Source organism: Myxocyprinus asiaticus, chromosome 36, assembly GCF_019703515.2.
Source record: "Myxocyprinus asiaticus isolate MX2 ecotype Aquarium Trade chromosome 36, UBuf_Myxa_2, whole genome shotgun sequence".
Lineage (NCBI taxonomy): Eukaryota > Metazoa > Chordata > Actinopteri > Cypriniformes > Catostomidae > Myxocyprinus > Myxocyprinus asiaticus.
Window position 1 is genome coordinate 38,414,024 of NC_059379.1, and position 15,119 is coordinate 38,429,142.

A 15,119-nucleotide genomic window follows, 5' to 3' on the forward strand; every position below is an offset into this window, starting at 1 on the left:
ACAGCGTTCCACGCATGCGCACACGCGTCTCACAACGCAGGTAGAACTGGTGACGTTAGGAACTGGCGTTACGTCTGAAGGACTGATCTGCCTAACTTAACAAAATATGGGTCATTTTTGGGATTCGTTAATGTTTCTATTAGAAATATAATTTTTTTTAATTACATTTGATTAATAGGCTACTCCTCAAGATTGGGCACATTTTAAACCTCCAACAAACCATATTTTCCCACCTCAGGCATCAAAGCCCTTTTATAATTTTCCATTTTGATTCATGTATTTATTTATTTTATGATTTAGACACCTTTTTTATACAACCCGGTCACGGACATGGAAGTGGAGATTCTACACAATACTTTGACAATACTGGTTATAAAATAAACATCAACCTACTGTTCATGTGTCCCTCATACCACTTTAATGAATACAAATATCACATTTAATTTAATACTAATTTTTATGTGACGAAGCTACAAATAGGCACATTTTGTGTCTGTGGTCTTATTATTTTTGTTTAAAATGTTTTAAATTCAGGGGCCTCATTTATAAAACGCAGATTTGATCTTAAATTCCATGAATTTGATCCTACGTGAAAAGTGAGAAACAACCCGGGATTTATAAATGATGAAACTGACGTGAAAATGTTCTTATGCGTACGTCAAATGACAAGCATGAGTACCATGTTTTTTTTGTTGTTTTTTTGTTTTTTTTGTCCGGTGTGCCAGTGTGCGCTGACTTTTTATTTATTTATTTAGTTCCGCAAATACAATGACTCACTTAATTTATTAATAAATGAGTATAAGCACATTTAAAAATATTTCGATCTATTTAGATTATATGCGTAGCCTAATATAAATGTTTTATTGGATATCCACTGTAACAGAATATTTATTTAGCCCTATCGTTTCCATAATAAATGCATTTTTTAAATCAACGAAATAAAATGCAGGTGTAATATAAGGTAGCCTATGTAATATGCAGTGGTGTAACTTGATGGGGCCCCCTGCCACCCCCACCCACTTGTAGCATACACTTAAAATAAATGACATTCTAATGTTTTTTTTTGTTTTTTTTGCACAATATTGTTACTATATGTCTCAATAAAGTTGATCCTCTCAAGGTACCTTTCTTAAATTATTAAAAGGGAATTCCACAAATGAGTAGTGCTATTTATTCTGAAAGGCTGCATTTCACTTCCTTTCTTTTATCTTTTTCTTTTCTTTCTTTCTTTTCTTTTTTTTTTTTTTTTTTTTTGAAAAATACATTTAAAATAAAAACAATTATGTAATCCAGCTGATCATAGCTATGTTTATGGGACTACATTAATTTACTCAGTTTCTTTATGACACTATTATCAGCTTTCTCTTTCTCCTGAATGAAACGACAAGACATGTCAAGTTTACATCACATAGTTTGCTTGATCAGCTGAACTTTCATGCTGAGATGCCCAATAATAGTATCACTGTTACTTCCCAGCTAACCAAATTACGTGGCCATTACAAAACTGCAACATGGCAACATAACTGATTACGTTGTGACAACCAGAAAAGTGTAATTCCTGGATTCTAGCCACAACGTAACTTTGGAACTGTGCCAGTCCGTCATGACGACGTTTGTTGGTAGTTGTTTGTTGGTAATAGGGCTGCAACTAATTATTATTTTGATCATCGATTAATCTGATTATTAGAAAGATTATTTGACTATTTGGAGAATATTGCAACGATTAATCATTAGCTTTTAACTGATTATTCAGCTTGTGCCCTGTCTTAAAAGGTTGGGTTAAACGTGCTTAATAACAATAAAGAGGACAAAATCATCTTTTAAAAATACCTCTAAATGACATTCACTGAATTAAGTGATTACATCCTCCGCGGTTCTATCACAGGAGAGAGCATTACAGCTGGTAACGGTCAACTAACGTGTTACGACAGTGAGTCAACGTTTGGTGATACCATACAAATGAATGGAGAGAGCCATAAAGTGACACCTAGCTGTCGCAAAATTGTCCGTGACTTCTCTTATAAAACATCAATTTTATCATTGTAAACACTACACATAGCTCATTTTAAAATGATTGTTTAATGTAAAACATGTTGAAGATTAGTGGACAGGTGGATAATTCAGTAAATGAGGAGCTGTTTCCTCATAAAAGCAGTTTATTTAGCATACTGAAGCATCTCCTCCATAGTCATCCATTCAAAAAGAACGGCCTCTTGTCTCCTCGCCAGTGTACTGCCATAGAATGTCTAAGGTAGCGTGTGCATAATGCTATTTTAGGCTAAGCTTTATTTTAGGCTCCCCTGTTAGAAGGGTTCTGGCACCACACTGACTCAGTAAGATTTCCATAGAATCCCTACAATGTCGAACAAAAAATGCAGAAAATCGTTTCATATATTGTAATTTCTAATTACTAACAGTAGAGAACAGAGGGAAAATAACGTGCATGTATTTTAAACAGAACATTTCAATATACAGGGTTGGGGAGTAACGGAATACATGTAACGGGATTACATATTTAAAATACAAAATATAAGTAACTGTATTCCACTACAGTTACAATTTAAATCATTGGTAATTAGAATACAGTTACATTGAAAAAGTATTTTGATTTCTGAAGAGATTACTTTGCATTTTACTGTCATTTGTTTCATTTAATATTTAGTCCTTTCAGATGGAAAACATTTATACATATAAATGATGTGATCCAAAGTGCATTTGAACAGCGGTGAAACACTTTCTTATGATGTGTTACATTCATACGAGCAGACAGAGAAGTAAGTTTGAAGTAAGTTTGGAGCAGAAGAAATAGAAATAAACCTTGTGTAAATTGTCAGCTTTACGCTAAGATAAAATGCTAGTTTTAGCCATTTTACATGCACGTTACCAGGCACGATCATATTTTTATATCAAGAAAATACACGTTAAATCATAATTTATTTTTTTCTAGTAAGACCTTTGATATTAGGGCAAAAGTCTTATTCTTGATGATAATTATTTTTTATTGTTTTCCTGTAAAAATATCTAAAAATCCTTAAAACAAGATCAATTTGATTTATCTTGTTTTAGAAACAACACTGCATAAGATATTTCGGTTTTTCAGAGAATGTATTTATAACGTGTATTTTGTCTTACTGTACTGGCAGAGTTTTTATAGTCAAAACAAGTGAAAAAATCTACCAGTGCTGAAGAAGTAATCCAAAGTATTTAGAATACGTTACTGACCTTGAGTAATCTAACGGAATACGTTACAAATTACATTTTACAGCATGTATTCTGTAATCTGTAGTGGAATACATTTCAAAAGTAACCCTCCCAACCCTGTCAATTTATGTAGAAGAGCATGTAAACCTCTTTTTGGAATTAAGGTTTAGCAAGAATATGGACATTGGTTGAAGAATGGTATGGGTTTACTGTAAACACGGTCAATTAATGGATCCATGATTGATAATGAAAATTATCTATGGAATGAAATATGTGCCATTGGGACTTGAACTTGAATTTTAGGACTTGAATTTGAATATGTTTACTTGAATTGAATTTGTAGTTTTGAACTTGAATTACATCAAATTTGAAATTCAAATATACATGGCACGAATTCAGATCATTCAATTCAGATTCTGTTTTTTAATACACTGATTCAGGTTTTATATTCAGATTCGGATAAATTTGACAAAGACATCCGGGATACTCAGAAAGAGCAATCAAGCCTGTATGTAATCAAACTCCTTTTTGACCAATCACTATATAGCTCACAGTTCACATTTGGAAGAGGAAGGGTCCACTGTGAAATAGTGCCAACGTGGGATAATTGCTGGACGAGAGCCACCAACTCTCTCTAGCGAAAGTTACTTGTTCTGCCCTGATGCAAACTTCAGAGGTAATTAATGTGATTGGTAAACAGGCTGTTGCATTAAATAAATGTTTATCAGTCATCATTATCAGATCAAAGTTTGCCACCAGTGTTGTAACTACAAGGCAGTTAGCTCATCTTTGCTGCTGTTTTATTATTTTTTATTTAATTTTTTATTAATGCTGTACATAACACCCAGGGAATTCATTAATCTTTGTTGACCGACCTTCCAATCCAGATCTGACTTAATAACGTTAGCTTTTCAGTTGCTACGATTTGGACACCTGCACAAGAGGCACGTCCAACTTACCATCTAAACTCGAAAAATTAAATAAAACAACATTACACAGAAGGTGGTTGGTTCGTGAAACACAGCAAACATTAGCTAACTGCCTTTTGCAAACTCTTGCAAACATTGTTCTGATAAACATTTATTTAATGCATCTAACAGCCTGTTTACCAATCACACTAAATACGTCTAGAGCCTGCATCACAAATTTGTGAGGCAAAATTATATAACAGAAAATACTTTGCGAAATAAACCCAGTTAATAGGAAGAATGAACATAAAAAATGTGTAGATTCATTCATAGAACTGTCTCAAGGATGTGATCTTCCACAAAACAAATTCCAGCTGATATAAAACAGTTCAGATTCCTCGGACAGACAAATGAATGTTCCGTGAGCCAGCTGTTATGAGTTCAGCGGATGACGTAATCATTCCAATGTCCCGTAAAAAAAAAACCCTCAACAAAACAAACTACAGCCAGCAGGAGGAATAAGCACGAAGAACGAACAGATTAATCCACAGCTGTTCCAAAGGAATGTTATTCAACAGAACAAGCTCCATCCGCTAGGCGGAACCAACACAAAAACAAACAAAACCGGCATCCCGGTTCCCCGGATGATCGAATCAATTCACTCGGAGGCTGCATAAACGTATATACCATGACTTGCACAATCCGTCAACTTTATAAAAGACATCCTTTGTGTGAGCATGTAGATATTTTGCGGTCATCCATAGTGTCCCCTCTCAAACTGGCCGGGAACTTCAATGCAAATGTAATCTTCCATCAATGCAAAAGTTTCTTTAAGGAAAAGTGTTATTCAAAAAACAAGCTCTACCCGCACGGCGGAGCCAACGCAAAAACCCCAAAATTTCGCCCAGCTTCCTCAAGAGTTAGGTACAGCGAGTCAGGCCCACTCACATGAGAAACATCCAATGGTTTACTCAGTCATTGATTCTATAAAAGGCATTGCCAGATTTGGACATGTGAATACTTTGCGACCGTTTTTCGTTTCTATTCTCAGTTTGGCAGGAAACATCAGAGCAAACGAGATCTTTTTCTGAAGTAAGAGTTTCTTACATTCCTTGAACCAATCGCGTTTCTCTCTTGTCGAACTCGCAAAGTCTGGGAACAAGAAAACTTTATGGTTCTTCCAAGAAAGCTTCCCTTTGCTCCTCGCCTGGCGCAACACAAGATCTTTATTGGATGATCTCAGAAATCTGGCCAGAATCGATCTGGGCCTATCTCCCTCAGCAGATCTCCGAGCCGGGACTCTGTGAGCTCGCTCGATTTCCAGCTTGTGGCCTGTTATGTCGAGCAGATTCGGGAAGAGCTCGTCCAGGAATTTCACCATATCTCTGCCCTACTCATGCTCAGGAATTCCAACAATTCGAACGTAATTCCTGCGGCTTCTATTTTCAAGATCTTCAAGCTTTTCAAGGAGATGTTCCAAATCAGTTTTGGTCACGGGCGGATTAGCGGTTAATTCCCTCTCCGAAGATTCCAGAAAATCGATTCGTTTTTCAACATCAGACACTCTTGTACCTAGCGGGGCATAGGCCGCTTATGAAAGTTCTCCAGGCATCTCAATCCAGGGCCAGTCGCTCCAGCTGTCCCCAGGTGAGTCCCTTTTTTTGGTGTCCTCCTCCAGATCACGGCGCCAGGTGTTCCTTGGCCAGCCTGTTTTTCTTTTCCCCTGTGGGTTCCAGGTGGGAGCTTGCCTTGCTATTTTGGATGCGTATCTGCGAAGGTGTGGCCAATCCATCCCCAGTGCCTTTGGAGGATCTCTTCATCTCTTCATCATGCTGGTGTCCCATTCGCTGCCACAGAATTTGGTTACTGATGGTGTCAGGCCAGCGGGTCCGAAGGATCTTTCTGAGGCAGGTGTTGATGAACGTCTGGATTCTCTTCATGGTTTTTACAGTGGTTCTCCAGGTCTCGGATCCATAGAGTAGCACAGGCTTCACGATGGTGTTAAAAATCCTTAACTTGATGTTGGTGGTCAAGTTCATGGAGCCCCAGACATTCTTCAACTGATGGAAAGTTGACCTCGCTTTGCCTACCCAGACTTTTACATCAGCATCTGTGCCAAGGTAGGTGAAGCTCTCCACCTCTTCTAGGGCTTCACCTTCCAGCTTGATGGGGGTTGCATCGGCTGTGTTGCCCTTTAGGACCTTACTCTTCCCTTTGTGGATGTTGAGGCCCAGGCATGCTGAGTTTTTCACAATGGTGCAAGTCTTTTCCTGCATCTGTTGCTGGGTGTGGGAGAGAAGGGCCAGGCCATCAGCGAAGTCGAGGTCATCCAGCTGTGTCCAAAGGGTCCACTGGATGCCATTTTGCTTTTTAGCTGTGGACGTCTTCATAATCCAGTCAGTTCTCTGGCTTGCTGTACTTTCCGGAGAGCTTCTTGATGATGGTGTACAGGTCCCGCATATTCCCATGGTGCGCTGCTTTCTCTGCTTCTGTTACCAGTATCTCCACGTAGTTTCTCATCTGTCCTGATGTTTCTCTTGACACTCCTGTTTGCTTCCGCATACTCCTCCTGGGCCTTGACTTTTCCAGCTCATGTGCGCCTGTTGTTGACTGCCGCCTTCTTCCTGTTCCTCTCCTCTATCTTCTTTAAGGTATCTTCTGAGATCCACTCCTTATGGCTGTACTTCTTGGGGCCTAGATCTTCCTGGCATGTGGAAGTTATAGCCTCCTTCAGACCCTGCCACTCCTTGTCGATCGTCCCTTCCTCTGACTCTTGCAGGGTCTGGAACTTGTTGAAGAGCATGACCTTGAATTCTTCCCACTTGGTTGTCTCTTTCAGGAACATGGTTTTATATCGCTGGCATTGACAGGTTTCCCCTGTCCAGTTCCTCCTCAGCTTGAGCTTCAACTGGGCAACCAGGAGGTGATGATCCGAGGCAGCGTCAGCTCCTCATTTGACGCGCACATCTTGAAGAGATCTCCTGAACTTCTTCCCGATGTACACATGGTCAATTTTGTTCTTGGCATTGAAGTCGCCCATAACAACAACAATGTTCTGTCCAGGGCAGCTCTGAATGATGGTCAGCAATCTACTGTAGAACTCCTCTTTGTCCTTCTCGTCGCTGTCGTTAGTGTGGGCGTAGAACTGTGTGACATCCATATTGAGCCTCCACTTCTTGATTTGGAAACAGACTGTAAGGATCCATGGGCCATGTGCCTCCCATCTGATGAGCACTCTCTGGGCTGTCTTGGACAACATCAGTGCCACTCTGTGCATATGGGGCACATCGTCTTCCTCGTGACCTGAGAACAGCAGCAGCTCTCCCGTTGTGAGCCTCTTCTGATCTCCGATCCCTTAAGTCTAAACAAGTGTTTAAATGTAAAACAAATTGGCCCCATTCACTTCCATTGTAGTGCCTCACTGTCACCTTGATTTTAACTGTTTTTAAAGAAAATGAATGAAATGAAATACATTTTTTTGGTAATCAATTTTATGCCACAAATGTTGTCGGTTGAGCCTAACTTGTATTGAACCAAGAACAGTCCTTTAAATTCTTGCCAACCACACAATAACATTCTATGTGAATGAATGAATGAACAAATTATTAACTTGCACATGCACTTTTATTGTATTCTGTCTCACCATACTAGGAGATTTGTGGGCGTTCTGTAGGCGGAGTCCATGTGCTCATTCACGTGTGCATGTTTTTAAGGTGAATTGCAATTTATAAAGTGGAACGTATTTAGGAAAGTTTTATCGTGCGTATGGTCATTTTATAAATCGTTTGTTGGAACATTCAGGAGATTGGTGTAAGATCATTTTACGAATGTCTTTATAAATGAGGCCCCAGATTTTTAACTAAAACCCAAACCTTTTGTGTTAGCTCTTATAATGTCAGGCTGTGCTCACCAAACAATACATTAATTATTAATTGTGTTCCCATCACCCAACATTGTCACTCTCATCTCAACCCCATCACAACTCTCCCATCACTAGGCTACTTGCATGCAAGTAAATGTGTAGAATTTGTAATGTAAAATATTGACTATTCCATTTTTTAAAATTTTTTTTTACAATATTCATAAATGTAGTAAATAACCCAACCCGATCACAGGTGTACAGTAAAAAATGTTACAGGGTTGTGTGTGACGGATTATTGTTTTTTGCTCAAAATGGCCACTATTCCTTGCAAGGTTATAATAGTTTTAAATTTTTAATTGAGTTTTTATTTCTATTTCATTTTCAATTTTTACTTCAATTAGATTTAGTTTTAGTTTTGTTTGTCAGTTCTCTGTTAGATTTAGTTTATTGTTAGTTTTTCAGTACATTTAGTTTTTATTTTAGTTTAAGTATTTATATTAAGGGATAAATGGAGAATGGGGAAAACAGGTATTTGTGTAATATGTGTCATATAACTGGACTTCCCAATGTCCAATAAGACCAACTGAATTTCCTCACTGATTTAAGAGTTAAACAAAACATATATTTCAGATTTAAGAGTGCCCCTTTTTTTATTTAACTTTAACCACATAGTCCTCTTCAATGCACTGGATATGAGAAAAGTAACTCTTGCTGCAACTCTGAAAACTGAACCTCAAACAAAACTCTTTACCAGTTCCAAATTAAATGTAAAACAAATCACAGATTGACAGTGCAAGACAGAATGAGTGAAAAGACTGTATGTATGTGTGTGTGTGTGTGTGTGTGTGTGGGCAGGTTTTGGGTGGTTCACGAGGAAATGTTTTAAGGTTACAAACTGGTAATTACAATGGTATTATGCTATAAATGTGGTTTATGTTTAAATATTTCCCCAGTTGCCCACACAAATACTTCTCACTTAAATAAATTCAAAACGTTTTTACAGATAAGTATCTGTCAAGGTCTTGAATTAATCTGCATCAAAACATTTGTGAATGTTGTTACATTTATTTATGGATCGTTGAACTTGCATTTGCAAATCATCACATGTGTGTGTGTGGATCGCTTTGGATTTGTGTGTGTCTTTTTTGAGACTTTCCTGTCAAGTTTCGATTCACAAATTGCATTTTTTTAGGAAGTCCTCTTTAGCCAGTCACATTGAGAATTTTAATCCACCAATCATAACACGCCTGGCTGAACTCTCTATAAATATTGTAAAAAAAAAAAAAATGGAATAGTCAATATTTTACATTACAAATAGGCTTCTGTATGGTTGAAAGGCGATAAAAAATCAGTTCCAGGTTTTTTGGCTTTGTCTGAAGTGCAAAAAACTACACAAAAGCTTTTTGTCATGTTTTTCATTGTTAAAATAGCCAAATTTATCGGGTATTTCTCCCCGTTGTTCTCATAGGAATGAATGAGTAACTATGGTAACGAGAAACGCTAAACCAAGATCGAATGCACCCGATGTCCACCAGAGTTCAGCAAGGTGTGTTATGATTGGTGGATTAAAAGCTCAGTGTTATTGGCTAAAGAAGACTTCCTAAAAAGTCAGATTTGCAATTTGTGAATTGAAACCTGGCAGGAAAGTCTCAAAAAAGACACACACAAATCCAAAGCGATCCACACACGTGACGATTTGCAAATGCAGATTCAATGATCGATAAATAAATGTATCAACATTCACAAATGTTTTGATGCAAATTAATTCAAGAATTTGACAGATACTTATTTGTAAAAAATTTGTTTTTTTATTTAAGTGAGAAGTATTTGGGAAAATATTTGTGCCCTCACTTGTATATTTATTAATTGTATTTTGAATATATGAATTGTATTTTGTGAATGTGAATTGTGCTGTGCATTTATGAATTGTATTTTGTAAATATATTCTTTTTGAGATCTTTCTGGCTCCATATTAGAACAGTCAATGGTGGAAATGGACATGATTCACTGGGAGATTCTGAATCAATTAAATCTTCACCGAAGATACATTTAATTGATTGAAAATAATTGAAAAATTACAGTAAAGACATTTATGTTACAATTTACTATTTCTTTAAAAATAAATGCTGTATTCTTTCTGTTTCTATAAACTTTCTGTTCATCCAAAAATCCTCTACTTGCAGTAATGCAAGTGTTCGGCATATACTGTTCAATAAAGCTGCTAGTTTAGGACGTGTGAGGATCTGTTTCTCATATTAGAGACTCTGATGTTCTTGTCTTCTTGCTGTTGTGCATCTGGATTGTCCACTTCTCTCTCTGTCCTGGTTAGATCAAGTTTGTTTATTCATTCAGAACAGAATGGCATGGAATAGCTTTCATCTCTCAAAATATCAATCGACTGATGAATTTAAGAAGAAATATGTTTCTTTTTGGTTATTTTTAAAACCGAAATTTGACTTGCAAGTATAGTGTACTCAGCCGGAAAAAGACACTACATTGCGATTTCCTCACTTCATTTAATAGCACAACCATTTTAACCATTCTAACAAAAAGAAATGTTATGTTAGTACTAAGTTAACATAACTAAGATTATGTGACACATTATTTTCTAAGTAGACTGGAGTAATGGCAGCTGAAAATGGGGCTTTGCCATCATGGGTAAAAATTGAACTTTATTAATAAAAACATAAAAGTCTTATTTCAAACAGTAATAATAAATTGCAATATTTCTAATGTTTTTGCTAGTATTTTTGATCAATTTAATGCATCCAGGGTGAAGAGAAGCATCTTTTTTTTTTTTTTTTTTTTAAACAAAAAAGGCTTAGTGTTCTAAAACCTTTGAATGGTGGTGTGTAATATAAAGGTATAATATAGATTATATCACCGTAATCTTGGTCGAAACTAAACATTCTGAAAACATCTTTTTTATCTTAAAAAAAAAGAAAAAGAAGAAAGGCATTTGCTTTCAACCACGCTTAACCACGCCCCCAGCTTTGCACGTGTGTATGTCAAGACTGCAGAACAGACATTTTCGAAGAATACCAATACAAATAACTCAGCATTAATTTGTGCATTAAATGACAAATACAGCATGACTTAATGTATGTACTTGTGGATGGTATTGTGAGCAAAGAAAACCGTGAATTGAGTGTGTGTGGTCTGTTGGGTGCATGTGTTCTGGCCACTCACAATAGTAAACATCGCGCGACCACAGATGCAAAAGAACCCATGCATTTATGTGCAGAATCGCAGAACTTTCGTAGGCTGTTTAGTGGAGAAAAGGTAACAAATGTAGCCAGTTTGAATGAAAATTCACTCTGTGGACTGCATTCCCCTCATTGTTCTGAATGTATAGAGTTCTGAATGTATGAAAGACTGTATATTGCCCATGCATTCAGATATACCTAAATGGTAACCTTTTTGTGAAAGTGTGCAGTTTACATAAACAGTTCTGTGAAAATCTTAAAATAATCTTGATAACTATGTGTTATAATCTTTCCGATCACCAACCCAACACTTGTCAATACATAAAACAAGCAGAATAAATCATGCAGTGCCATCTATAGATGATTAATGCAAACATTTATAAATGAATGGAGGGCCCCATTCCATATACAGTAACATTTACAGTACTTAATAAAGTATGTTTAGAGGAACTCCATCCTCCACTGCTTTATTTAGTTAAATTTATATAATCGATATTTCTGCAAATTTTGAAAGTTTCTCTTCACCCTTTGCGTTAACTACAATCAGGCTTGATGACACATTAACAAGATACTGAATGCTGATTGGCTTGAATAGTTACCTCTAATAACAATTGGTTATGATGACTGAAGGAGGCTAATTTAATTTTGTCTCCATTTTAACTTTTTTGGGTGCATTTTTGATGGAAGTAGATGACGTTGTGTGACCTGAATAGCCATTTTGATTGGTCAGTTTATGATGACAGGAGGCTTTATGCCGTCAGCCTGTGCATGAGAGAAAAATAAAAAAGAACATATTTTTTCATTGCACGTTAGAAGATAAATTGATTAAAACAACTGATAATTTGATCACTTTTAGTGTTTCATTCATTTTAAATGCATTTTTGAGCAGGCTCAGCCTCCCTTGCCTCCTCTGACGAGCCACCACTGGTTGTCACAATATCCTAATTTCAGTAGTTGTCACCGATACCAGTAAAAATGTCACGATTCTTGATACCAATTTCAATGCCACAGCACAAATGGATAATATGCTATTGAACAGACTTTTTTTTTTTAGCCTATTTATAAACTAAATATCAATGTAAATAAAAACATTTAAACAACTGTATGTTTTCTTCAAGTGTTTTTCAATTAAGTAAACATTGCTTTAAAGGGATAGTTCATCCAAAAATGAAAATTCTCTCATGATTTACTCACCCTCCTGGCATCCCAGATGTGTATGTCTTTCTTTCTTCTGCAGAAAACAATTGCAGATTTTCTAGAATATTTAGCTCTTTTTGTCCATGGGTGCCAAAATTTTGAAGCTCCAAAATCCACATAAAGGCAGCATAAAAGTAATCCACATGACTGCAGTGGCTAAATCTATAACTTCTAAAGCAATATGATACTGTAGCTGTTGGTGAGAAACAGATAAATATTTAAGTAATTTTTTTATCATAACTTCTCCTCCCTGCCCAGTAGGGGACAATATGCACGAAGAATGTGAATCACCAAAAACAGATGGAGAATGTGAAAGTGAAGAAAAAAGGACATAAATATTGATCTGTTCCTCACCCACACCTGTCATATAACTTCAGAAGAAATGGATTTAACCAACAGAGTCATCTGGCGTACTTTTAAGTTGCCATTATATGGATTTTGGAGCTTCAAAATGTTGGCACCCATTCACTTGCATTGTATGGACCTACAGAGCTGAGATATTCTTCAAAAAATTGTCATTTGTGTGCAGCAGATGAAAAAAATTCATATAAATCTGGGATGGCATGACATTGAGTATATGACGAGATAATTTTCATTTTAGGGTGAACTAACCCTTTTTACGTTTTTTTCAAGTAGGGCCCTTTGAAATGTTTTCCTTTTGATTTTTTCTTCTGAAATTTCATGTTTTGAAGTTTAAGTTCAGGCACTGAAGACACAAGTTTGTGAAGTTTAGCAAGTGGAATTTCCCCCCATTCATCCATTATGCAGGTCTTCAGCTGCACAGTTGTATGTTACCGTACTGTGCGCATCAATGCGCCACACATTCTCAAATGGAAACAGGTCAGGACTACAGGCATGCCAATCAAAATTCCCAAAATTAGCTGTTTATCTTAATTGTTTTTTTAATTTTCCAGTTTGATATTAATAATTTTTTTTTCTAAATGACTTAAAGGTTATGTGTTTAGTAATTCAGGAAACTGACACAGTCTCTATATGATATCAAAGTGCAGCAGTTTTGTTGTTTGTTCTATGTATTGTTGTTCATATGACCTGTGTGACGTCTCAAGGCAGCTAGCAGATGGTTGGTTAAGCCAGTCTGTCTGCTTCTTTGACCTGGGCCTTTACAGGAATGGGAGAGTGGTGCCGCTTTGCCACCAAGTCGTCACCCATTCGTCCTGCTGTACAGCTCTACTGCCGGCACTGAAGAGTGTACACGGCTCGCTGTACTGGCCGTATCCAAAATAGTATCTAATGGCTTCTTTTCTTCCATTGACCTCCACTAGAGTTCAGATGTGTGCAGTGCTCAAATTGATTCCAGTCTTTTGGGGGTCCCCACCCCTTGAGGTTTTGGGGGTGGTTGTTTTTTTAAATAAAGTCTATTTTTTATTAGTAGGACCTAAACCATGCTAAACCATGCTAGTCCACAAATGCCAACATAATTCTCAAGCCTATCCAAGAGAATGTCATGATTTATGGTGTCGAAAGCAGCTCTTAAGATCTAAAAGCACTAGAAAATAAATGCAGTTGCAATCAGATGATAAGAGCAAGTCATTTGTAACTCTGATAAATGCAGTCTCTGTACTGTAATGGTGCCTAAATCCTGACTGAAATTGTTCATATATACCATTTCTCTGTAGAAATGAACATAGTTGGGAGGACACTACCTTTTCTAGTATTTCTGACATAAATGGGAGATTTGAAATCGGTCTATAATTAGCCAGTTCTCCAGGATCAAGCTGTGGCTTCTTAATAAACAGTTTGATAACTGCCATATTAAAGTTTCTTGGGACATGCCCTAAGGTTAGTCAGGTCTAATATGTCATAAGCCGCAACCCATGATCTCTCCTCTGGTCAATATCCTTCCCAGTCAACCAAGTAGAGCATAAGTCCTCGCCTTCTGGAGTTCAGGATCTCTTTGAAAAGATAAGCAGGGCTCCCGTCAATTTCGAGAGGAGGAGGAGCAAATGGGACAAGTTTGCTCGGGAGATGTGGAGGGGTGAGCCGGTTTTAACAGTGAGATATGGAATGAAGGAGAGATTCTATAATTAGTGGGCAACTCAAGGTGATACATAACAACATTTATACTTTGGAGAATCTTAAAAGGGCCATGTACCTGGGGGACAATTTAATGCATGGTAGTCTGAGGCACAGGTCTCTGGTGGACAACCAAACCAACTGACCAGGCTGGTAATCTGGATGAGCACATCTGCGTCTATTGGAAGGTGAACATGGGCTGCATTCCAGGTATCTTCACTCCTCATCCATTTGGATGATTGCCCAATACACATAAAAGAGGTGTTTCCTGTAATCTCAGAACCTCTTCTTAATATTATTAACTCCTCACTCTAATTCAGGACTTTCATAGAAACCATCCCCAATGTGCTGCTCCCAGACCTAGGGGTAGACCTAGAAGAGTTTCGCCAGGAGGTGTTCCTAGAAGGGTGGATTATATAACGTCTGTGCCTGCAGTTCTTTCTCACACTCACCAGAAGGAATTATCACCTGAATTTTAGGACAATAGCCTCTTCCACTTCTCATCTCTTAGGCCTATTTATAGCACCATTTTTTAGTCCATCTTTATGAAGTATTACCTTTGTTACCTCTCTGCATATGTGTGTGTGTGTGTTCTGTTCATGGATTTACTGTTCCTGAGCTTCTGCTCTGTTTATGACCAGTGTTACTATGGCTGTAGACTTTTGTATTTTGCACTTATGTTAGCTAAATGATCTCCTCATGCTCCTTTGA

General features: G+C 37.3%; 1 pseudogene; it reads right to left on the reverse strand.

The window, feature by feature from the left end:
• Nucleotides 1-5,722: 5,722 nt before the first annotated feature.
• On the reverse strand, nucleotides 5,723-14,635 carry LOC127427222 (uncharacterized; annotated as a pseudogene).
• Between the last annotated feature and the right edge of the window lie 484 nt (nucleotides 14,636-15,119).